This window comes from Ursus maritimus, unplaced genomic scaffold (genome assembly GCF_017311325.1).
Source record: "Ursus maritimus isolate PB19 unplaced genomic scaffold, ASM1731132v1 scaffold_29, whole genome shotgun sequence".
NCBI classification, from domain to species: Eukaryota; Metazoa; Chordata; class Mammalia; order Carnivora; family Ursidae; genus Ursus; species Ursus maritimus.
The window spans coordinates 32376721-32402698 of record NW_024425452.1 but is presented as its reverse complement, the minus strand read 5'-3'; the positions used below and the strand labels follow the sequence as shown (position 1 = coordinate 32402698).

Here is a 25978-nt window from a genome sequence, read left to right as displayed (position 1 = left end):
AGGAGTATGTTCCTAGTAATATCTAAAAGGTACATGTTCAAAACTGACTAGCAAAAAGTCTTTCCTTTTTCCAAATGTACTTAAATTTTTCTTCATTAAATTAAGAGCTTTGAACATCAATTAATTTATATGATGTGAATATGAAGATTTGTGTTAAGTTTTGGCTTGAGGATAATGGATAATTTGTAATGAGCATAAAATTATTTTATGATATAATTTATTTAATGTGATTAACTTATATTTGCTCTTTAGAGGGGATTGTAGGATGGTGAAGCTACACCCAAAGTATGAAATGTCATGAAGATTAGATCAACATTCAACTGTAGTCAAACAAAGGTAACTGGCCCTCAGGACCCTACTAAATATAGAGTTCTGGCAATGAGTGAATGTTGATTTTTAGATGTGTGTTTTTTTCTTAAATATGAATAGGAATTGTCAACGTAGTTAGTTTAAATGTTCAGTTTGCATTGTTCCATTTATACCTCTCCTTTAGAGTTTCAGTTGCCCAGATGATTTGTACTTTGATATTAATTTATCAATACAAACTATTATTTTCATTTATAATTGGTTTATTTATCATTGAATAATTAACAATTATTTAATTTTAATTTGCATGTAATATTAAATATCCTCAAAGTATCAGTATATAAATCCGGTATGTTCCCCTGGATTATGGGTGGAAAGCATCTTTTGATGTGCCTCATTAATAGATCATTTGATGATAAGTTAACTGAAGTGGACAGTTGGAGTGGAGAAAGTACAAAACAGTAAGACCAATAATATACAAAAGCAAAAGCCAAAACAGACAAGCCTGTATTATTTGCAAAAATTACCAGGATTCTGCACTGCTTAATTTCAGCTGCCATTTTATCCTCTTTATGGAGCAACCAGAATACAATGAAAAATCTCCCACTTCCTCCAGAATGGTGGTCAGATTCATGTGTTTGAAAAGCACACAGATACCGGCTGACTTTATTGCACACACTGAAGACACTCAGCTCTGCTCCTAACATTTGCTTTCTAAATAACAAAGGCTCTTGAAGTGAATCATGAAACTAAAAATAGGTTCTAGTACATTTCAAAAGGATTTTCACTTAGAAGAAAAGTTTTTTAGCCTGTGGAACTTTCTGCTTCACTCTCTTTTCTTGTGTAAACAAGAAACACCAAAAGGTAGCATAGATTACTAATGTTCTCAATTTAGTCTTACAGAGAGATGAACCACCACTTAGTGAATTTAAGAGACAGCCACATCAAAGAACCTGAAACAAAACTAAACAGGAGTCTTTTAGGTCTCAATTTATTTAAATAATCTGATTTATAAAATATGACTCTATTAAAGTACAGGTTAATAGTATGAACTTTGGATCATACATACATAGGCCCATAGGCCATATAAGTTCCTCACCTATAAAACAAATATGAAAATATCTAATAAGATTTTGGGAAAGATTAAATAGGAAAACATAAATCAATGGCTTAATACAACACACAGTGAGCCTTCACAATCATTATTATTAGAATACAGTATAATATCTACAAACTGGGTGTAGATGTAATGTACGTTAACATAATAAAGGCCATATATAACAAACCTACAGGTATCACAATACTCAATGCTGAAAAGCTGAAAGCTTTTCCTCTAAGATCAGAAATGATGCAAGGATGCCCATTCTCACCACTTCTATTCAACACAGTAGTGGAAACCCTAGCCAGAACAAATTGGCATGAAAAATATATAAAGGCATTCAAATCAGAAAGGAAGAGGTAAAACTGTCTCTATCAGCAGATAACATATTATATACAGAAAACCCCAAAGACTCCACCAAAAACTATTAGAACTAGTAAACAAATTTAATAATGTTTCAGCCACAAGAAGGAAATCCTGCCATCTGCAACAACATGGATGGATCTTGAGGGCATTACACTAAGTGAAGCAAGTCAGACTGAGAAAGACAACAGAAATATTGCATGGTATCACTTATGTGTGGAATCAAAAAAAAAATCAAACTTCAATCAACAGAGAGTAAAAGTAGTTGCCAGTTGCTGGGGGCAGGGTTGCAGAAATAGGGAAAGGTTGGTAAAAGGATACAAAAATAAAACAAAATAATACAGTAGAATAAGGAAGAGCCCTGAACTGGAAAATAGGAAGCCCAAATTTTTGTACCAGATCTGCTACTACTTAGCTATATAACTACAGTCAAGACTCTTAATTTCTCTATCAGTAAAATTAGGAAGTTGGCTAGATGGTCCCTATATTTTTGAGCTCTAAAATTATATGATTATGAATAAACAAGATAATGTTCTGTATAATCCTCACAAGTAACCTGTGAGGTGAATGTCATTCCTATTTTACATATAAGAAAGACCCTAGCAAATAGGAAATGGCAAAGCCAGGATTTTTTTTTCTTTTCTTTTGCAATGCCAGAATTTTTAACCTAAATTTCAAATCTTTTACTCTTTCCACAACAACAACTAGTAAGAGTGAAAGGAAGGGAAGGGAAGGGGAAGGGGAAGGGAAGGGGAAGGGGAAGGGGAAGGGAAGGGAAGGGAAGAAAGAAAGGAAAAAAGAAAAAAACAGGAAAAAAGGAAGGAAAGAAACAAGGACTTTCAAGGAGCTCTGAAATCATGGCCCCTCTACTCTCCTTGAATTCTTGTAAGCCTGATCCAGCATTCATTACCCCCTCAACAGTCTTCCTGTCTGCCCTTAGTCCAGTCATTAGAGAAGTCAAGCTGCATCCTACAGGGGCGTGTAGAAGATGTGGCTTTGGGCAGCCTGGTGGATTCTGTTCTGTGCATTGGGACATAAAGTACATTTTCAAAGAATATCTGGGATTTCTGAAAGGTTCTTGCCATCTCAGATGTCCTGGAAAATATATTTCAAATAATCTCCTAAATTGCTTTATATATGGAAAATGGAGACTGGTATTTGCAAACAGAAAGACAAAGCACACAGACAAACCTCTCTGTGAGACACTTTAGTATCCTACAACCTTGCTTATCCAAGTTAAACATCAAATATCAGTTCAAAAGTGTAAATAGTAAAGAATTATGTGTAAAAGGTCAAAACCTGAAAAGCCATCCCTGAAGTTAAAACTCTCCTTGCTAAATAGGCAAGATGATTGGCATCTGGTCGTAATAACTGAATTTACCCTATCTCTATCCTTGTTACATTCCTGTGGGGTATAGATTTTTGCCATTTTGGGCACCTGGAGCTACTGCTCCCTTTGTCCTAGGAAGGGGTCACGTTACCTCTGTTCTTTCTGAATCTAAGCCAGTCAGCCTCAGAGCCCATGGGAGGAATTGGGAAGGGGATGCCAAAAAGCTTAGGAATGCTGTGGAAGCTATTCTTGCAATTCACTTATAGTCATTTATTAGGAGTTCACAAGTAAAGGCTTCTTTTGACACATTCAACACAGCTTCTGGAAGACAGGCACAGGCACAAAAGTCAAAACCAAAAACTCATTCTGGCCGTTTTATTCATGTATTAATTCTTAGTAGCCTAGTCTGACATGACATCCCACACTTGAAGGGTTTTGTAGCTCAGAAAACACTGGATAACTGGCCAACTGGCTCAGGCCTTTTTCTCCTTATGTGACAGGAATGGATTTCTCTGAAGGACTTGGCCTCTGACTAGAGTGGGCGAGTCAAGTTCTGGCTGAGCTTGATAACTTTTCAACCTAGCCACAACCTAGTCTTGGAGTATCCTGTTACTTCTGTGAAAAAGCACCTGAGGTAAGTAAGCCCCAGTGGATCATGCACAGGAACAGGGTGAGCCAAGCCAAGGCACCGAAGCCTGAAAGGCTGCTCATTTCTAACTTTTCAAGAAATGGGCCTCTTTTATGAATGGAACTCCTTTATGAATGGACCTCCAGATTCAACACTGACCAGTGTTGATATCTTTTTACTAAAAGTGTCTTTCCCCACAAGGAAGGCTACCCATCCCCTCATGCTTAGTTCAAAATTCCCCTCCTCAAAGTAGTTCCTGTTTGGGGTGAGGACAAATTCAGAAGACTGCCTCTGGCTGATCAACTCTTAAAATTCTATGCATGATCTACTTGTTAGAGTCAATGGAGAGAGTAGACGCTATAAGCCAGTCCAGCTGCCTTTGTATCCTGACCCTTCCACTTCTCAGCAGACAGCTGTGGGCAAATTATTTAAAATTTTTGTGCCTGTTTCCTCATCTTCAAAATGTAGAATGATAGGAGTGTTCACCGTATAAAGTTACAGTTAGAGGGAAATGAATTAATTCAGGTAAAGTGTATAGAACAGAAAAAGTAAGTGCCAGAACTGATCAATATTAGCTATTATTCTCATTTAGAAGTCTGAGAAGTTAGTACCATTTCTAAAGTGGTAGTTGACTTTTTAGAATCAATCTGATCCTGAAGGAATGAAACGAGAAAGAGGAAAAATAGGGCAATAAAAGGAGCATCTTGGTTTGGGGTGCTGTGAGGAATGGCCTGGAGATGGGAGCCATGGGGAGGGCTGTAATGGTGTCTTGAGGAGTAGGTTCTGACTTCCAGAAGCTAAGGCAGGAATGGCAGGGCTATACTACAAATCTTTGGTATCTAAGGAGCAATAATATTGGTGACTTTAAAAGGTGAAGGCAATGTAGGTAAACAAAGTGAGACAGCTACCCATATTTACCCGAACTATAGTTTCTCCTAGGGTTAACTGTGGCAGAACAGGATTAAATTAACTATAATTTCCACTGAAGCAGAAACTGTTGTCTTAGCGCTCACAATGAGCTCTCAGTAAAGGTGTGTTCGGTGGATTAGTAAGTGATGAATAAATAGCCCGAAGTCCATGCTGAACTTACTTGCTCCATAAAGCTAACTTGACTAAATCCAATGATGTCCTTTAGACAGAGCTTTGGGGATGCAGCCACTCCCATCATTCCTCACCGCTTTGCTGACTCAAGGTCTACCAAAAACAAAAAACAAAAACCCAAAATGGGGGAACAGCTTAAAAATGTTTAATGTGGAACAAATCACAACTGTGTCTTTATAGTTCCATTAAAGATGCTCCATACTTTTCTTGGGATCAACTAAAGGGATTCCTTGATGTATAAATAGATATTTTTACAAGTTTTCTTCAGCAAGTTCTCTCTGTTTAAAATATTTTTTTTTTCTGAACTAGATGGTAGTCAAATACCAGCTATTTGTAGGATTAGTTATTATTATTCAATTTACCTATGATGTTTATTATAATGGCAATATCATTTTTTACATCAAATGAATTGATAATTTACAAATTCACTGACAGATATTTTCTGTGCTAGGCTGGCACTGCATACTGCAGGCACTGGATAGCATAAACAAAGTAGATAAATACCTATAGTTTTGTAGGATTTTTATCCTGGTGGGAGGAGGGGAGAACAGAGAATAAAAAACAAAATGTAATCAGATGAAATGTATCACTTTTCAGATGATGATAAATACTACGGAGAAAATTAATACAGGAGTAAGATAGGGACTGTTGAGGGAGGAGAAACTGCAATTCAGCATAGGCTGGGTGATAGGAGAAGTCTTCCCGGATATGGTGTCTTTTCTCCTAAGGCACTGAGAGACCTTGGCTATATTGCCAAACTCAGCAAATGAAAATGCAGGACGACTACTTAAATTCCATCAAACATCCTGCATTTTATTTGGCAACCATGCCTGGAGATGAGGGATGAGTTTTCTTTTGGGATACAGAGCAAATGAGTTCCAATGATAAGGGGGCATCACAGGGTGTGAAACAGAGAAGGTTCCAGAGCTCTGGGGCTCCATTTTCACTGCTGTAGAGGCCAAGGGTGGGCTATCTTATTCTGAGTACTTGAGGTTTTGAAATTTCTCTAGGTTCCTTCCTGTGAGTGGGTGGGAAGCGGAACATGAAGAGCTCTAGGGATTCCTCTTAACTCCTAGTATTTGTTACTTAGGGTCATAGGCAGTAGACTGAAAATGATCTTAAATGTCAGGTAATAAATACAGTCCTCAGGAAACATACCCAGAATAGTTGAATGAGTTGCTCAATATTATGAAGATAGTACCTCTCTGAACCTGGATTATTGGTTTAGATGCTTGAAACGTCAGTAAGCTGCAAGAAAACATTTTCCATATATGATCATCTTTCCTTCCTTCCTCCCTTCCTCTCCCTCTTCCTTCCTTTTTTCTTTTCTTTTCTCTTTTCCTTTTTTCTGTGTTATTTTCACCATGGTTCAGTACAGTACAGTTTCTCCCAGAAGGGTGATTTCAGCAGCGGGTGGTGGTAGTTTCTACCATGCACTGTAATTCTTCTTCTAATGAGCCAGTGCTGTTCTCTTATATGCAGTTAAGGGAAAGCTGGCTTCATCTCACTCAGTTCTGGGAGTACGGTGACAGTATTGATTATTGCATGATATTGAAAGATGGAGCCAGTTCACTTGAACATGAGGACAAAGGTTTTTGTCTATTTTTGAAAATTCAGTTTCTACAACAGTGCCTAGTACATAGTAGGTATCAGTAAATATGAAAATGAATAATAGATGAAGATTTTCAGTATTACCAGGTTTTCTTAAAGCCAGTTTATTTTTGTTATATCACTTTGAAATAATGCTTATTTGTATACTTCTGCCCCAAATAAGTGTGTTAGAGATGTTTTCTTGCAGATGCTGAAAAAAAAAAGTATGTCATAGTGGTTCAGAGAATAGGCCTTGCCTCACATTTCATACTTCCTAACCATGTGACTCTCCGTTCCCTCTTCTATAAAATAGGGCAATAATACTAATATCATTCTCGTGTCTCCTTTCTCATCAGACTTTGAAATATGTTGATATATAAAGCATTTGAATCAGTTCCTGTCACATACAAGGCATTGGGATGTTAGCCATTAATACTATAATAATCTTATATTACCCCTAATACGTCTTACATTATCCCCAATACAATTCTTAGCACATTATGATCTATAATGATTGCTGGATGACTAAATAATGTTTATATATTTGAAAAAAATTCAAACTAATATTTAGAGTTCTCCTGACGATATTTCAAAAGAGTATAATGATTAAAAAATCACTACTTGACTAGTTTAGTCATTCACACCTTAGAGAGAGAGTAAGCTGAGCAATTTTAAGGATGAATAAGCCTCTGTCATCAACCTCTCGAGCTGGAGAGCAAGCATATTTACATGGGAAGGAGGCAGTGCCTTCCCCTTCTAATCATGGGCCATGTCCACCTTGGCAAGTTCAGGGCCTTTGTGAGCTTTTGTTGTTAGGCATCCAAAGAAAATACCACTGAGAGAGAGGTGGAGGAGTAGCTTTTCAAGATGTGTGTTTGCACCATTTTTCCCTCCACCTATACCTACATACAAAGTCTTATTACAGAGGTAAGTGATTCTATCCTTAATCCACCATAATTTGATTCTCTCTCCCCCATGCCAATAAATCCACTTTGGCCAAATTTATGTATATTTTTTTTCCTAAGAGTCAAACCCAATGATTCCTTCTCAGCCCTTTCCCTGATTCTCTGAATCATTTCTGGCATGCTGTCCTTTCTGAAATGTACTGTCCTTGGAAACGGAAAGAATCCCCCACCCCTACCCCAACTGTCTCCTTCTCTAATTGCTCCTCTCTCTTCACTCACTTCCCTATAGTGGCTCCTCTTTCTTTGCTTCCCTGTATATGTTTATGATTCCTAGAGTCTTATATTTAGATCTCTCTTCTCATAATTCATTTTCCCCATATGTCTTACAGTACCATATATTAACTAGTGTAGTAAGCTGAATAATGGCCTCCAAAAACATCAGGTCCTAATTTCTGGAACCCGTAGATGTTACCTTATTTGGAAAAAGGATCTTTGTGGGTCTGATTAAGATAATGGTTTTGAGGAGATTATCCTAGATTATGCTGGATTATGGGGGGGGGGCTAAATGCCATCACTAGTGTCTTTGTTAGAAAGAGGAAGATGGAGATTTCTTACAGATAGTAGAGAAAAAAAATAATGTGAGATAGAGACTGGAATGATGAAGTCACAATACAAGAAATGCTGCAGCCATCAGAAGCTGGAGGAGGCAAGGGATAGACTCTCCCTTTGAGTCTCTGAAAGGAGCATGGCCTGCTGACATCATGACTTTGGCTCACTGGTACTGATTTTGGACTTATGACCTCCAGAACTGTGAGAGAATCAATTTCTGTTGTTTTAAAATCCAAGTTAAACAACAGCCACAAGGAACTAACACAACTACAAAATCTAAAATTTACCTTTAATTATCTCTTTTTGGAGTACCAGATAACAAAGCCAAATACCTGCTGGACATTCCACCAGACTTCCCATTTAGCATTAGAACTAGCTGTTATTGAGCACTTGCTTTAGAAATATTACCTCATTTAATATTCACTTTAATACTCACTTCAACCCTATGAAGTACTTAATATCCTCACTTCAGAAAGAGGGAACTGAGACATAGAAGTTAAGTAGCTTGCCCTAGGTTATAAAGATGTTAAGAGCTTACTAGATATTTACCCAAAAGATAAAAACGTAGTGATCCAAAGGGACACCTGCACCCCAATGTTTATAGCAGCAATATCCACAATAGCCAAACTAAGGAAAGAGCCCAGTTGTCCATCGATAGATGAATGGATAAAGAGGATGTGATACATACACACACACAGACACACAATGAAATACTACTCAGCCATCAAAAAAATGAAATCTTACCATTTGCAACGACGTGGATAGAACTAGAGGGTATTTTGCTAAGCGAAATAAATCAATCAGAGAATGACAATTATTATATGATTTCACTCATATTTAAGTGGAATTTAGAAACAAAACAGAGGATCATAGGGGAAGGGTGGGAAAAATAAAATAAGACAAAATCAGAGAGGCAGACAAACCATAAGAGTCTCTTAACTATAGGAAACAAACTAAGGGTTGCCAAAGGGGCTGGGCGGGAGCCTGGGGTAACTGGGTGATGAGCATTAAGGAGGGCATGTGATGTAATGAGCACTGGGTATTATACACAACTGATGAATCACTGACCTCTACCTCTGAAACTAATAATATACTATGTGTTAACTAATTGAATTTAAATTAAATTAAATTAAATTTTAAAAAAAGGATGTTAAATGCTAGAGCTGGGATTTGGGGCCTAATGTAGTCTAGCTTCAGAACCAATCATTAACGAAGGGGGATAAACAGAAGGGGGAATGAACCACGAGAGACTATGGACTCTGGGAAACAAACTGAGGTTTCAGAGGGGAGGGGGGTGGGGGGATGGGCTAGCCTGGTGATGAGAATTAAGGAGGGCACATATTGCATGGAGCACTGGGTGTTATACGCAAACAGTGAATTATGGAACATTACATCAAAAACTAATGATGTACTATATGGTGACTAACATAACATAATAAAAAATTTAAAAAAAAAAAGAACCAATCATTAATGATAGTGCTTTGCTTCTTCAAATTACCTAATGTCTCAGGCTATTCAAAGCCCAGCCATGTCCAACCCAAGTAGCAGTGCCCAGGCCCTCTGAGGATAAATTACTTTAGCTAAATTCAGACAATCTTTACAGGGCCCCTACAACCTGCTAGGCACTCAATGTTGGTTCTTTGCAGACATCACTAGGGACAATTTGCTGTTCTTGTTCAATTATCAAATTCTCTGAGGCTAGAACACTTCCCAAATCTCATGCAATTTCATAATTGAAGAATACATAGAAGGAAAATGTGAGCCAGATATGAATTCCTATTGCCTCCTAAAAGCCTCATGATTATTGACAAATTCTATTCACTGAGTATTATGGCCATCACTTGCCATGGTCAGTTTCACTGTGTCGCTACTGTGTTCCCCTGGGGAAAATTGGAAGAGCATCCCTTTCACCTTTTATAGAGTTTGACATACTATGTTTGGCACATCTGGAGTCCCTGACCTCTGGCTGCCTAACATTCCCCTTTTGATTCTTCCCTTATTATTATCATCGGAATTAATAGCTGCAATATCTTAGTCAACTACTAGGAGCCAAGTAGTGTATGCTATCCATTTAATCCTTTCTATAATTCTTCAAGAAAATTATTACTATTGCTATTTTATAGATGAGAAAACTGAGGTTTAGACAGGCAAACTAATTCGTCCAAGCTCACATAACTTGTTTGTGGCAGAGTCGAGTTAGGATTTAAATAATCAAGCAACTAAAATTGTTGAACCAGATAAAAAAAATTCTTAACACAATTTAAGTTGCTTCTTCAGGTTGCTTTGGCTGAAGGAGCAGGCAGGAGAAAACCAGGTTCTTCATGGTTTGGGAAGAAGCCAACTCAAATTCCTTCTCCATTCCTCAAGCAGCGAGATACTGTGATTTCTGCCTCTGAGATTGCTTCATGCTTGGGCACAATGAACTTCAGTAATAATACTGATATTATTTTTATTACATCTGTATAAGTCTTTATGAAGTTACCAAGCACTTCAGCACAAAAGAGCTCTTTTAAGAGTGACAAGGGAAGACCTCTCCTTCAACCTCAGAATTCTGTGTTGCACTAATACCTCTGTGCAGAAATGGATTTCCTATGAAGCTAAAAAAACTTTAAATTTTTAAAGGACTCTTATTTGCACAGGCATAGGCTTTTGTAAAATTTGAGAAAGTAAAACATTTTAACCGCAATCAGTTAAGACTGCTATCTCTTCCCATATTAAATTCCTTTCCCTATCCCTTCATATTGAGTGGTGTCCACAGGCTGGCTCTGGACATTTTGGGTATCTGGCTAATGGGGAAATGAAGATCATTTTAGTTTGAGTTTAATGAAATGTATTTATGTGGGTTACATTCACTTGCAGGTGTAGCTAAGTGATTGCTACCTGTCCTCATGCAGGAATACTTTCATAAATACTCCCACTGCCCACTCACTTGAGGTCATGGAATGAAGACACAGGGTTAGAAGTTGTAAAGCAATATGAGCCTATGCTACAATACCAGAAATCTGTGGATGACGGAGGAGAAAAAAAGTTTGAGATGTTCGGAGCAGAAGCTCATTTGTGGAAAGTTTTCAAACCTACATATAAAATTGTAAACAAAGGTTTTGGTTCTCTTTGATGCCATGTTAACTCACAAGTTCTCTCCTGTCAGGAAATACATAAGGGAACAATCAGAGTAAGCAACTGAAAAAAAAAAGGGGGGGGGGAAGCACTGCAGGGTGTGTCAGGAAGGTAATTAACAAACATTATTTTTATGGATTTTGTGATGTTTTGTGATATTTATCATCTTTTTAAATATACGTTTTAAGTCTATTTTGTGGTGATTTCTCTTGTTCTAACTAAATATACACCCTTGTATCTATTATTTCTTTGCATCCTTTCTACTAAAGAGGGCCCCTATAATTGTTTAAGCTTTATACCTTTTCAATTTGCTTTCTGCTTCTGCCACTATAGCATTTAAAAATGCACTAAAAACAAACAAACAAACAAACAAAAAACCTTCAGTGAATGGTTGATGGTGGGAGGGAGGTGGAAGAATCCAGACCTGTGGGCTGCCAGGGGAGTGGTTTTGGAACTGAACTGGGACATGGGCTCTCTGACTCTGGTAGGAGCATTCAGGTCCCACACGCTGGCCTCCATGCCCAACTTGCACAATCTCCCCCTACCCCACCCCACCCCCACCCCAACAAGGCCAGTCTAATACAGTATAATGAAGAAACAGCTATCATTACTATAGAGCAGTAAAGCTTCCCCTAAGGCGATATATATCTTCTCCTCTTCCTATGGGCCCTACCATGTCAGAATTAGAGACACATTCTTCCCGTTTGGAAAGCTTTCCAGTCCTCAAGAATGAAATTATTAAAAGTAAACATTCTTATAAATAATTTCATCATAAATCAGTATTAAATATCCTTTAGTCCTGAAGCTTAAGAAATACTAATGAAGACGAGGATGATGACCTAATAATTTCTGAACATCTACTATGTATCAGGCCATAGGTTGTGTACTGTATTACACATGGTCTCAGTCCATCCTCCAAAAGAGGAGGAAACTGATGCTCAGAGGGATCTTAACCCTTGGCTGAACAAGATTTCACAGAGATTAGGGCACAAAAAGAGTTAAATGACAAATGGTAGTCTAGGGCTTTAACAATTTCAGGCATTTCACAATACTGCCTTGGGCTAGCCCTGTTCTTTACTGTTTTCCTCAACTCTTCTAAAATGCTGACTACTTCTCCTAATCACACAGAGCAGGGTAGAATTCACTCTATGCTGCGTGGGGTATAAAAAAGTAACCCCTGGGCAATGAAAGTATTTGGCCCAGCAAAAGTAACATAATTGGGATTAAAAACCAGATGACACCTGGATTTCAACAAAAACCAATTACCAAGGGGGGAAATGTTTTCAAGACGAGAAACAGACAGTTAAACATTAGCTTTCAATGGTTTGAAGTGTTTAGGTTTTGAAATGGTGTGGTTTGGAAGCTCTCCAGCAGAAAAACTATTTTCTTTTAAAAGGAGAGCGCTCTGCAATATTTTCTTTGCTGAAATAATGTGATCCTTAATGACGTCTTATATGACCCAAACTTTAAATGCACCTATTATTTTAGTTGACCTCATTCTTACTAGGTTTTTACAGGTCAACAATGAACTATCAACAGCTTCCTGATAATTAATCCTACTTACCCAAAGAACTGTTAGCCTGTTAATCTTATCTATGCTAAGAGGAAGCTTTTATATGTACCAGACTTCCTCAGTGAATAATAAAAACCAAACTGAAATTCTGCAGAAAGGTTCAACCTCGTGAGGTTTGAGAATGAAGAAACAGATTGAAAATCATGATGCTACCCTGTCTTCAGCTCCTTACTTGCTGAAATTCTGTGGTTCATCTGGCACAGGAATGACTTTACAGTAGAGTCAGCAGCACAACTAGCTGGGTCAGAAGTGACTCTCTGGGTGGCTTTATCAAAACGTATGGACATTGAGCACATGCAGTTAAGGTACCTGGGTGGTCTGGTTTGAGAAGCAATGGGGAAGGCATCTCAAGTACCAACTAGAGTAGCTCCCACTGGAAGTTAATTTCTTACAATTAGAGACTCATTCCTTTGATTGTAAGTCTTTAAGAATTTACTATTAAACTACAATTGCAGTCTTTGGTTGTCACCTACCACAAAGCAAGATAGGTGTCTGACAGAAGGAGGGGAGAAAAATGTATTTTTACAACCAAGGCAAAGGATCCCAGGAAGAAGAAAAGTGATGAAATAGTAAATTGGCTTTCTTCAAATGACAGAGGGAGTAGGAAGTAAATGCTGGTCTCATCTAGCAATTTGTAAATGGGTTGTTTGTACATATGGGTCTTAACACGCTCATAGATTGTGGGTGTGTGCATATGTATTTGTAAAATAAAAAGCATTATTAGATTTAGACTTTTGTCAGCACAGTATAAAGTTCCCCAGGTAAGGGTGTGATTTATAATTAAAGGATTTCTGCATCTTCTAATTGCTCATGACATGCACCCTTTCTTTCCAAGGTAAGTTTGTGAGTTTCAATGATTTAATATAACTCAATTTCTCATCAGGTTAAAGACTTATTCCAAAAAGCAGTTTAAACCCAACCTGCTCAAGTAGATATGGACAGTGATATTAAGACGACCTACCGTAAGAAAGGTCATTATATCCTGTATTAGACAAAATAAAACATAAACATGACATTTTACCAAGATACTATATATTTTTATTACTCACCGTGGAGATAAGGTAAGTTTTGAACAGTTAGTTGTATGGTGCTGACTTTATTAGTTCATTAAACCAAGCAGAGATCAAACTGTATTGTGAAAAAGTTCAGCAAACCTAGAATTGTTGCCTGAGAAGACCAAGGAACATTCTCTCTTAGAAGGAATAAAGACTGAATAGATAGAGTTTACTATTTCCTTTCCTGCATTCAGCTTTTTTAATAAATATTTTTAATCTGTTTATAATCTCTGCTACCGATAAATCAATGACCCCAAAAAGTAACAGCCAGACAAAAGGTGAGAGAAAGAACTACTGGCGACCATCAGGTTACATTCCAATTCTTTTTATATGTATACTTCAAAAAAATGCTACTTGTATCTGTAATTTTCCTCAGTTTTCCTGTATTAATTGTACAATCTTTTTATATTTTTACTCTGCATAAGTTGTAAATAATCTTTTAAAGAATAGTCAGGGTACAAAGATAGGAATGTAATACTTAAAGTGAAATAAAATACATCACAGGACTCTGTCTCTTCTATTTTTATGTGCTTTCTGTGGTGGACCTCTTCCATCTCCATGTACTGGACATCTTTATGTTGATGAATCCCCTCTTCTTTCTGCCTCCACTGTTACGACCATGGCTTCTCTGATCAGTACCCAGAGTGATAAGTCCACTTTACAGTATAATTCTATACATGCATATCTGGTGGATATGCATAATAAACTTGAAGAAAATGTCATGAAATGATAGGATGGTCTCTGATATTTTCTATTGTACATCATTCTATTTCACTAAAATCATTGTGTGACCCTAATAAGTTGTGACAAACAAAACTGAAAACAGTAGTCAAAGCCAGCTTCATCATTTGCCCAGATATATGCACTTGCCTATTAAGTGGTTTCTCTTTTTTCCATTTTTTCTCTTTGATTCCCTATTCCTAACACAGCAAGAAGGACTTCAAAAAAATAAATCAGATCCTGGTACTCCCCTGCTCAAAGCCATCAGTGACTTCTTGCACTTATGATAAAAGCCAAACACCTCACCATGGCCTTCATGATCTAGCCCTTTACTTTCTCTACAGACTAATCTAATGTTCTGTCTCCCTTCTTCAATATGCCCTGGCCCCATAGAACTTGTTTTGGTTCTCTAGGACACCAGATTCTTGCCTGCTGAATATAAGCTGTTCCCTCTGCCATTGTTTATCCTTCAGTTCTTACCTTATTTTCTCTACAGGGAAGCCTTTCTTGACAAACCTCGATGAAGTAAACCATTCCTTATAATTATCTATTTCAGCCTATTGCTTGAATATTTACCACATTTTGAGAAATATGGAAAAAATATGGCAACTAGAAAACTTTGACCAAGTAACAGGCAGGATGGGGAGGTGGGAGGAAGACCCAGAGCAGGAAATTACACGGTGTTGGGGGTTAGGTTGTATTTGTCTTAAAATCAAGAACTTGGACTTTGGAAGCATGGCTTTATGTGAAGCATCTTGCTTGTAATTACTGCCTTTTAATTTTTGTTTAATATTGAATCACATTAATTTTTAAAATGCTACATGTCACTATTTCACTAAGAAGAATGAAGAAAAAGAAAGTTGTGATTACATGTAGGCCAACAAATTAAAGAGAGGCTGTCTGGTGACAGAGGCAAAGTAATAGACCCTACAGAAAGGCAATGCTCAGGCACAAGGGTCAGAGGCTGCTGGTAGGGTCAGCTCCTGTCAGTTGAGGGTTCTCCTTAAGATCTCTTCTTGGGACACCTGGGTGGCTCAGTCGGTTAAGTGTCTGCCTTTGGCTCAGATCATGATCCCAGGGTCCTGACAGGGTCCTGGCAGGGTCCTGGGATTGAGTCCCACATCAGGCTCCTTGCTCAGCAGGGAGCCTGCTTCTCCCTCTGCCTGTTATTCCCCCTTCTTGTGCTCTCTCTCGCTCTCTGACATAATAAATAAATAAAATCTTAAAAAAAACCTTTCTCTCCCTCTGCCCCCATCACCACTCTCTCTGTCTAAAAATAAAAAAAACCTTTTAAAAAGACAAGATCTCTTCTTTACTCAGAACTTTTATGAGGCGTTTTAAAAAGGAAGATATTTCCATTGTTGAACCTTAACTTCTCTAACTTTGGAGATCCTTCCTGTTATGGAGATCATGAATAACTTGCCAGTTTTGTACCCTATTAACTTGCCAGCTTGCCAGGGTAGTCCTACTGAAGGGGCATTATAACCCTCTTTGTCCTAGGGACTAAAAGTCCCTATTTCTATTCCAACAGTTCCAGATCTACGAGCGGATATTTGTAAATGGTGTTATCCCTCACCAGCAGCCACTTGGGAAGATGGGGGTGCAGGATATACCTGCTTTTGAGTTCAGGTGGTACTTGGAATCAGCTAAATTTGCCTGAGCCTCAAAGTGGATGTTCTGAAAGAGGATTCCCTAAAGCCTGACACTGGGAGTATCATTTGAACCCCCAGGGGCCTGCTGCTTAGAAGAAGTACCACCTGGTTCTTGGACCCTCTCTCTGCCACTGCTGGCTTCCATTTCTAAGCATTAGGCTCCACTCCAGATCTTGCAGAGAGTTAGCTTACAAAGCACCAGGCACGCTCTAAGATATAGTTATACATATTTTCTCATTTAATATTGCCCAGCCTGCTGCTCTCCCAGCCTGGCCCTGTGTAACAATCTTGTGTCTATTCCTTTCACCTCAGCACTAGGGGACCACTTCCCCAAAGCTATGATATGAATGCGCATGTTCTGTGTTATGAAACATGTCTTTCTAATCCCCTGTAATTCCTCAACAAAGATGTGTGATAATATTTTACTCACCCCCACTAACCCTCTTAGGCTCAACCTTGAAGAGAGTTTTTTTACTATGGTGACATCAAATGAAGCATGGGCTGCTTTTAAAGAGACAAATTGTAAGTTCTCATAGAAAGATTCCATGTCAAGAACTAGGGAAAAGATATCCATCCCCAGGGTTCCTGCATCCAACCCTCAACCACATGATTTAATCACTTCATCTTAGAATAATGTACTCAGCTGTTTCCATGTCACCCACTGACTTTCCCAAGAAATGAATAAGGAAGATGTGGCATTAACTAAGGCGATCATGCCATAAGGTTAAAGGAACATGGATAGCTGATCTCCAGTGCTTCTGGACCTTTGGAACAAACCCAGTTTCTTCCAGGGTGAAGTTTCTTTGAATTAAAATTTATTAAAAACAAAGTGAACTGGCTATTTTGGGGCTAGGAGTTATTACCTAAATCCTGATTGAAAATAGTTTGTAAAAAAAAAAAAAAGAAAAAAAAAAAGAAAAGTTTGTGAAGTTCTGTAAGAACAGCCTATTCCTGTTTTCTTTCTTTTTTTTTTTTTTATAGTTTAAAGTAATATTCTTGAACAATGTAATAGATAAGAACTATAGGAAACCGCTGGGAGTTCAACAGCATTTATGGAATTGTGAGGATGATCCACTGCCAGTGACAGCAATAACAAGAAAACAGATTTCAACTGGCAAGAAACAGCAAATCCCTGCCTGCAGGGGATGATCAAGTCAGAAATCTGACTGTTTCGTGTGTTTGAATGATGTAATCTAACACAGATGCTGGACCAACTTATGCTATAATGATATTATATTTGAAATGTTCTACTTAATTGTAATCGAAGTCCAATTTCCTAGTGCAATTAAATATAGTAAAATATATTGGAGGCATTTATTAGCCAAAATTAATGAAAAAAAAAAGTGGCATCAGCCCCAAATGAAAGCAAGCTGGACTGAAGCCAAAGATGAAAGAAACCATACAGCTAGCTAAAAGTCATGGCAAGAGACTTAAAACTATTTAAGACTACAATGTTCTTCAGTGAGACATCCCATTTGTTCACAGACTTTGGGAGAATAACTTACACTTCAATTTTATAAAACTGATTATTTATAGTCAGTGCTTTCCACTAAGTGTGCCTTTAATTTTAAGTGACAGAGTATGGTGATATCTCTGTGGGTTTGTGAATATTGAATTAAATCCCCTGTACTTCATTTCTGTTATAACTTAACAATGACCAGTATGAAATGTCACTGTCCAAGAGAAGTAAACTAAAAGAGGAATCCGAATCCTCTACAGTAAATGTAGGACTACCATACATCTTAGATTTCTGAAGAACTAAACAGATTTAAAATATACAGTCTCTTTGTCCTCATAAGCATATAAGTATTTTTGATTTGGGACGCATAGTCACAATACTTAAATGTTCTAAGAATAAGAACATAAGTTTTAATCAAAACACTCATTAATGTAGAATTTAAGAGGGCACCTACCTGGCTCAATCAATAGAGCATGTGACTCTTAATCTCAGGTTCATGAATTCAAGCCCCACATTGGGTGTGGAGTCTACTTAAAAAAAAAAAAAAAAAAAAAAGAGAGAGAGAGAGAGAGAGAAGAATTTGAGTAAGTAGTAACATAACATCCTCATAAAAGTAAATGATAAATTTTTAATTTTATATCACAACTTAATTAAAAAACAGAACAGTGGTGGAAGCTTCTGAAGGATTCCCAGAAGTGTTGAAAAACAAATAAAAGAAAAAAAAGTTAAATCCCAAATAAAATCCCATTAATCCTATGTAACTGGGGCTTCAGAAAAATGAGTCATCAAATGATCATAAAATCAGAAACTTAGTTTCATAATAACACTGAGAATATTTATTAAAGTTGACCATATTTCAACTGAAAACATTGTCCTAAACAAAGAATTTTGACTACAGACACGCAGAATATATTAAGCTATTTAATCTAGATTATTTGCCAGTTGATTTTCAAGTGCCAGTGATCAAACTAAGGATTTACAAAAGGTAGCCTAATAGTGGCTGATAGCACTAGTCTGATTCAATAGCCAATGAGAAAGGATGAGTAAAAGAACAAATATCTGGGGGGAGATTTAGGGGAGATATAAATACATGCGTACACACATACCCTCACCTCCCAGCACAGCTAGGTTCAAACACTCCCCCTGATTTGCCCCTTTTAACTCAGAGATATGGGGATGGTGCACTACATTAGGACTGAGGGTGGCTAGAAGTTTGGGCTACCCATGTCAGCGTGCAGCGTAAAATGCAGTTTGTAAAGCCTCTGGTTAATTTGCTCAATACAGGCATTCAAAATCGATAATGCAAGTTCCAGAGTAAATGTTTCGATCAAATTGGTCTTTAATTAAATTTAGAAGACAACTAAATTTCCATTTTGCCCTATTTAAAAACAAAAACTTTAACCAGACATCTGGCTGTTTAATATCATGTAGATAAAACATCTAAATAATTAGCTTATTTTTCAATTTTTTAGTCCAAATGTTTGCTATCTTTAGACAAAAAGTGGATTAAGAATTAGTCATGATAACTCAATTTCTTTGATTTATGAAAAAAATGTGACTCAAAGTAATGACCTATCCAATATGCAAAGGGTATTTACTTTGGTGTCAGAAATATTTTAAAGTCATCTGTTCATGTGGTCTAGAGTTGTAATATACAAAATAGAATACACTGCATGTACCACACAAACATAATATTTTAACAAATTTTAAAGTAAAACATGTTATCTTCTAATTTTATTTTTCAAATACTAAATTTAAAATATGGATGTACTACTCGGAGTATGAAATGGACTCACCTTGCAGGTATTTCCAGTGCTCAGCAGTGTATAAGGCACCCATGTCACTGCTGAGTATGCTGACCTCCTCAACGAGTCCTGTAACACACAGCAGGACATTGATGATGTTCAAAGACAAGTAGGGAAAAGAAAAGTGGAAGATAACCAGACAAGTCACAAGTGCTTGCATGAAGCATTTATTTTTTAACACACAGCAAAGCCATACATTCTTGGTTAGTGTGAGGGAGCTGAGTGAGCTACTATTCATATAGAACTCATGTTAAATAGACGGGAGTGGGAAGTGGTAGCTAAATTAATGCCAGTGAAGAAAAAATAAATGTTTTCAGAATTTTAATGGAAATCACGGATGGTATGGGGGCAGACTCTCAGCCACAATATATGTATTTTTTTCCTCTTTTAATATTCTATCCTGGCATTCTGCTAAGAAAAATTAAAAATACCACTTGCTTTATGCTAAACATTCACTTCATTGAGTAATTACAAATTTCAAAACCTGGAGGGCAGTTTTTCTATTGCCCTTTAGAGATATCTTACTTATCTAACTGTGGCTACTTAATCATGTGTTAGTCCAAACTCTGTTTTAATCCCTAGCACCCCTGCTGGAGTTGTGGCTTATTAGAAACCAATCTTCTCGAGTCAGAAGCTCCCACATTTCAAATACCAGTAACTTTGATAGCTTTTTATCCCCTGCACCTTCTCAAGCAATGCCCAATCCACAGCATCCTGAAGCTTTTCTTTTTATTAGGAAATTAAACTTGAATCTCTTTTATCCCACATTGCTAGAATAAGGTCAGGTGTCTTGGTGTCCCCCCGCCTCCTGCAGAAACTCTGTGGCTGGTTTCCTCACTCATATTTTATGTAGGAACCCAGGATTTTCAAGTCAGAGTTCTATTCCCAGAGTCCAGATTGTACAGTTTCTTAAAAAACTGTCTTTTAAAAATGTTCGTCATTCTAGTAACTTTAACAAAACATTTTTGGGGGTGCCTGGGTGGCTCAGTCAGTTTAGCTGCTCAGGTCATGACCTCAGCGTCCTGGGATCAAACCCTGCGGCAGGCTCCTTGCTCAGAGGGGAGCCTGCTTCTTCCTCTCCTTGTCCCTCTGCCCCTTCCCCTGCTCATGCTTTCTCTCTCTCTCTCTCAAATAAATAAGATCTTTAAAAAAAGAAAACATTTTTGTTTAAGTATTATTTGTTGTGTTCAGTTTCTCATACTTTCAAAGACAATGTGTTTTTTCGTTAGTGATTTCTTCCAAACATCACACAACATTAATTATATTATTTAAGTTGTAATTTTCCTTCTTTGGCAGCAGAAAATTTTGAGGTAAGGGATGAAGTTAGTACAAGAAGACTTTAGAAACATAGTGATGACAGAAACATTAAAAAAAAAGTTTTCTCAACCAAGGAGGTATTATTGAATCAATGTATGGTTTATGAATATGAGTAAATAAATATACCTTCTAAAGCTGCTACAAATTCAAATGGTAGTTGTAGAATTTCTTATTTTGGCATATCAAAATTGTGCTGGCAAAATGGGTATACACTATTTTTAAATATATCTAAAATTTCAAAGCTCATATAAAAGAAATCAGCTATCAGTGGAAGGAAAGAAATTAAGTATAAATCAACTGTCAGATATATCAACATAGATACAAGTTAAGAACTGGCTGAAATAAATATCAGAATAAGCTGGCTATACCCATAAAAGATGGTGTTTTTTTTCTTTTTCCCCACAAGGTACATGAATTTTTGACCAAATTCCTTTTAGAAAAGAGAGATAATTTATTATATTCCCCCCTTGGACCCTTCTCAAAGCTTTACAGGTACCACAAGTAAACATCAACATTTTCTTCAGAGAAGTTTAACATTCTTCTAGTACAAACTTACAGAAGGAAAAACTCATAATACAAATATTACTTTAGGGAAAATGGGTTTATTTATTCATATTTGGTAGTTTTTGAAAATATATGTGTATTTCTAGTTTACATTTTGCCAAATGAATGCAACTTCTGAATGTCTCTTTTGTTTGGAGTAAGGAAAACATCTGGTCCATGGACTTACAACATTGAATGAAACGGCAAGCATTTCATCAAGATGTCAAAACAGGAAGAACTTATGGCATAATCAGCACTGATACTCGCACAAGAAAATACTGGCTAATCTTTCTGATGAAGAACTGTTAAAGGATAATATATCAATTATGATTTTAGGGGTGATGATGTACATCTGTTTACCATATTTGTTGCTTGCATACTGAATTTCTTAACCTCACTGATCTATGACAGTAAATAAAATTTTTATGAGGTCATAGACTTCAAATAAATATTCTTAAAAACACCACCTTAGGAAATTACATTTACAAAATGCTTAACAGTAGAGTAGTGATGCTTTTATAAGACATTCACAAGTGTGAATGTAGTCTATACAAGTGATCCTCTGTGTAGCTAGAGAATGTCTTCAAACTGAACTATTTGTTACTGATCATTTAAATTCATTCACAAAGATGTAAGATTAAACAGTGTGGCCAAAAGAAAGAGGTGCTGGCCCATGATTAACAGTAACTGAGTCTAACTTTAACTTTTCCGTAACTAGGTACATAAACTTGGGGAAAATCATCTGGCCTTTCTTCTTCTCCAAAATTAGGATGGCACATTGACCAGAATAATTTTGAAGATAAAATTAAATTTTATAGAATAAAAAGGGTTGAAAAGTTTAAAACTACAGAAATTAACCTGTTGCTTGCTAACAAGCATACAAGTAATAAAAAGTTGGACTGTTACTATCAAACTAATGTATAAGTTGTATGGCTTAGGATATTTCTGGCCTTCGTATAGGCCCTCAATAAAAACACATTTATTTCCCTGAAGAAGCATGGGGAAAGTCATTTACAGAACCATTTCTCTGTGAAAAGAGGTAATTCCCAAGTGAGTTTTAATTTTGACATGAAGCACTTTGATTGGCTGCTGCTCTAACACTAGCTGGACAACAGGGATATCTCCAGTTTACCCTGCAATGTAGACAGCTGCATGTGCGTGTTTGGAAAAGGATGGCTGTCTGTCCCTCAATGGCTTCAGGGATCACTGGGCTCTGCCCTAAGGAAATGTAACACAAGGGGGTGAAGGTGGTGGTTCAAATTCTTCACATTGCCACAGCTCTGCCTGGATTGTAAGGTGCTTCCACAGGGTCATGCCACCTTTTGTGGAAGGGATCAAACAGTAGAAGCAGCGGAAAGTACAAAAGCCAATGGAGAGAGTGGAGAGGACTGGTGTGGAAATATCAAGAACAAGAGAAGAATATGTGGAGATACTGGCTAGACTGTTGGGGAACAGAGAAGTAGTAGTCTTAACAGTAGTTTTCTGGGCTCTTCTCCCTCTCCTTATGGCTATGAGCTTAGAAGAATCATTTCCTATCTGTTTGCTTCCTATCTTCTAAAATCATTTTTGAGAAGATAGGAAGCAGACAAGGCAAAATGGGAAAGGTATTATCACTGTTACATGAACCTGGGGCAGACTTCCACACCTCACACTGGTGTCAGTGTGTACAGTGTTACTTGTAAGTGCTATAAGGCTGCCAGCTTGCTCAGTCTCCACTGCCAGAGAGGCAGGTCACTTGTGATTGGGGAAGACAGTCCAGTTAGGTCACTGTGCATTCTGGCCTTCAACAGTTGTTTCAGGATAAAACATTTTGGTCCTCAAAGTTGTGTCCAATCTGAATGTCCAGTACTTTGAAAGAAAGAAGGAACAGAGCGCCATTCCAGTCCAGTTTTAAGCCTAAAAGGTAAATGAGTAGACAGGGAGAAGGCAGACTCACAGAATGAAAGTGACTAGGAGAGGAAATATACGTGTGGGTCTGAAGCAAGGCTCTGCCACTTCTCCCAATTATTTAACCTTCCTCTACTTTACTTTCCCTACATGGAAAATAGGTATGCCATATGTAAAGCTTTGAGATTTGCATAAAGTTTAAAAGAAAATAATGTATATAAAATACTGAGCACACTACCTGGCACATTTTAACAAACTAAATAATGATAATAATTATTAAGATTCAGATTGAATTTTTTCTTTTTATTTCTTATTTTCAGTAGATTATTACTGTAACCTTTAAATCAAGATCAACTAATCGTGTTTTTCCCTCAAAAGTATATGTAAAGCTTTCTTTTAAGAATTTCAGGTAGAGACTCAGCCTCATATTGCCATAGATATTTTTTCCTTTTATTTATTTAAAGATGTATTTATTTGTTTTAGAGAGAGAGAAAAAGAGAGTAGGGTAGAGGAAGAGAGAGAGAGAGAGAGAGAGAATCCTCAAGCAGACTCCCCACTGAGCACAGAGCCCAACAGGGGGCTCCATTTATCACCCTGAGATCATGACCTGAACTGAAATCAAGAGTCGGCCACTTAATTGACTGAGCCACCCAGGTATCCCCTCTTTTTCCTTTTAAATGGAGAAAAGTAAATTATATACCAAATAGGTTCAGAAGCTGAAGACTGGGGGAAAAAAGCAACTCTGAACCTAAATTTAAACTAAGGGTAACTGTGTTGAAAGATACCTAGGCTGAGAATATGTTAGGAAAGTATAGATTTTCTTTTTTTTTTTTTTTTTAAGATTTTATTTATTTATGTGACAGAGAGACAGCCAGTGAGAGAGGGAACACAGCAGGGGAGTGGGAGAGGAAGAAGCAGGCTCCCAGCGGAGGAGCCTGATGTGGGACTCGATCCCGAAAGCCGGGATCCCGCCCTGAGCCGAAGGCAGCCGCCTAACGACTGCGCTACCCAGGCGCCCCAGGAAAGTATAGATTTTCTCATTTGATAATTATTATGGCTATCAAGAAAAAAAAATAAAACGCTTGCAATTGCAAAATTTTCAATTTCATGGAGGGATGAACATTTTTCCCCCAGAATGTAAATATTATCTCAGTTTGAAGACAGGGAGAAGAGAAACAACAACAGATGGTTTCATTCAACAGTATGTATCAAGTGGCCACTATGAATCAGGCACATATGACTCCAGTCAAAGCATCACCAAGGTACTGCCAAAAGCAAGATATCCCAGATGTCCTAGTGCAGGAGGTAGCAGGGTCTGGATTATGGAGATATGGAAGGTTGCTGTGATAGGGGGAACCCAGCTGGGAAGCGGGAAATACTTTGATAAAGGTTTAAGGAAGTGTCAGCCCCAAAGCCCTGGCATTTTAAGAGGAGGGCTCTTGCCCACTGCTGCTAGAACTCATCTTTTTCCCAGTGCAGGGTCTCATGCATAGCAGGCCTTCCATGTCTGGCCTCACGCTCTACTGCCTCTCAGCCATGACCTCTACTTTTGGGAGAGGCCATGGGAGCAGCCAGGCAGAAGGGAACAGTTGGGCAGAGAAGAGCAGCCTCCACTTGGGAGAGGGTCCCCACTTAGAGAACTGGGCTGCAGTGGCTGTTGTCAATGCAGTGCAAAGTGTGGCTGGGCCCTTGTGTCAGAATTACATGGGCAACTTGGTAAAACACAGATTCCCTTAGCCCCACAGAACAAAATCCCGGACATGCATGAAGTATAGGTACTCACAGGTCTGAAACTTGTTTTTTTTTTCCCTTTTTACAGGAAGGGCTAAAATAAAGTACACAACAATAGTAGCAGAGCTAAACCCTTGCTTTTTTTGGTGCAGTGTACCTAATAAATGATCTACCCCTTTGGCCTCATTTTTAAAAAGGGCAGGATGCACATTGGCCTTTGAAAGAAACGTTTTAAACAGGTCTTTTTTTTTTAAGTATTTTTTGCCATTTGTGCTGATCTTGCCTTCCAACGAGAAGATACTTGTGAACTACAGATAATCAGGTCCCTGAAAATGATGGCTAAACAGCAGTCAAATGGGTTGGGTTAAAGGTCTGGACCCATCTCTTATCAGCCATGAAACTTGGACAAGTCTCTCTACCTCATTTTCTGTTTCCAAATTCCTCGACATAGGATACCTTCTTTTTAAACTGAATATTAAATGAAGTTTTAGGTGTAAAGCCCTGAGGAGAGCCCAGAGGTGCTCAACAAGTTCCTGGAACGCCCACAAATCTTATCCAAATGCACTACCTCACTCCTTACCATGGCAGTCTATACATCCTTTCTCAAACATCCCAATTCTCTCTTCCCTTTGCTGATAATGTCTGTCTCCTTCTTGCTCAACTATGGAAATAAAGTCCACTTTTTTAAGAGTCAATCGAAACGACGCCTCTTCTTCCGGGCTTCTCTCCCAGTTCTCCTGATCCGTTAGCGCACCATTCGTGTCAGAACGTACTTCTCTCATAAAAAAGGTAAGGCTGAACCATAATTATGTACTTGCCTGTCATGCCCGGTTAAAGTGGGTAAATATAGTCATTTTTATATCCTCAGCACTTAGCTTGGTGCCTGGCGCATAATAGGTGGTCAAACCATAAATATACACATATGTAATTCTTCCGAATGCCTGGGCAGAATGGTGGATTCAGGTTGGACAGGGAGGAATACACATGCTTTTGGGGGGGTGTGGGCCTGTCAGAATTGTGTGGTCGTCCTAGCGTCACCCCCTCCCCAGCAGTTAGGCCGGACACTGAGAGATAATGGCTTCTAAGTTCCAGTCGGTTCCTCCACTTTGGGACACGGCTCCGCAGGGCACCGGCAGGGGGCGGCGTTGCCACGCAGCTGGAGGCTCCGCGGGTAACCGTCCTCTCCCC

General features: G+C 38.0%; 1 long non-coding RNA gene across 2 annotated transcripts in view; it reads right to left on the bottom strand.

Moving 5' to 3' along the window:
* Nucleotides 1-17034: 17034 nt before the first annotated feature.
* LOC103657425 overlaps nucleotides 17035-25978 on the bottom strand; it is an 11172-nt gene continuing 2228 nt past the window's right edge. For both annotated transcript variants that reach the window (XR_005838363.1, XR_005838362.1), the window contains exons 2-3: nucleotides 19304-19381; nucleotides 17035-18034 (exon numbers count right to left, since the gene is read on the bottom strand). This is a non-coding gene — a long non-coding RNA (uncharacterized LOC103657425). The remainder of the gene's footprint in view (nucleotides 18035-19303; nucleotides 19382-25978) is intronic.